The sequence below is a fragment of the Apaloderma vittatum genome, unplaced genomic scaffold, assembly GCF_000703405.1.
Source record: "Apaloderma vittatum isolate BGI_N311 unplaced genomic scaffold, ASM70340v1 scaffold13149, whole genome shotgun sequence".
NCBI lineage: Eukaryota > Metazoa > Chordata > Aves > Trogoniformes > Trogonidae > Apaloderma > Apaloderma vittatum.
Window position 1 is genome coordinate 1,920 of NW_009735873.1, and position 277 is coordinate 2,196.

Genomic DNA, 277 nt, shown 5'->3' on the forward strand with positions numbered 1-277 from the left:
GTGCTGCAGGGCAGGGCTGACTGACTGAAAGCCTCTGGGCAGAGTCCTGCTCCTCATCGCACACGGTGCCAGCACCAACCAGGGCTCCTGCCAGGGAGCTGAGGGAAGGTGTCCTGGAAAATGAAGGGGTGTCTGTTTGTGCAAAGGGAGGGGCTGTTAGCAATTATTTTGATTTTTCTCAAAAAAGTCTGTTATCTTGTCAATGTCTTTTTCTCCAAAGGAAGTGACCCATGGCCAGAGGCAGCGAATGTCCAACGGCAGCTCCATCAGTCAGTTC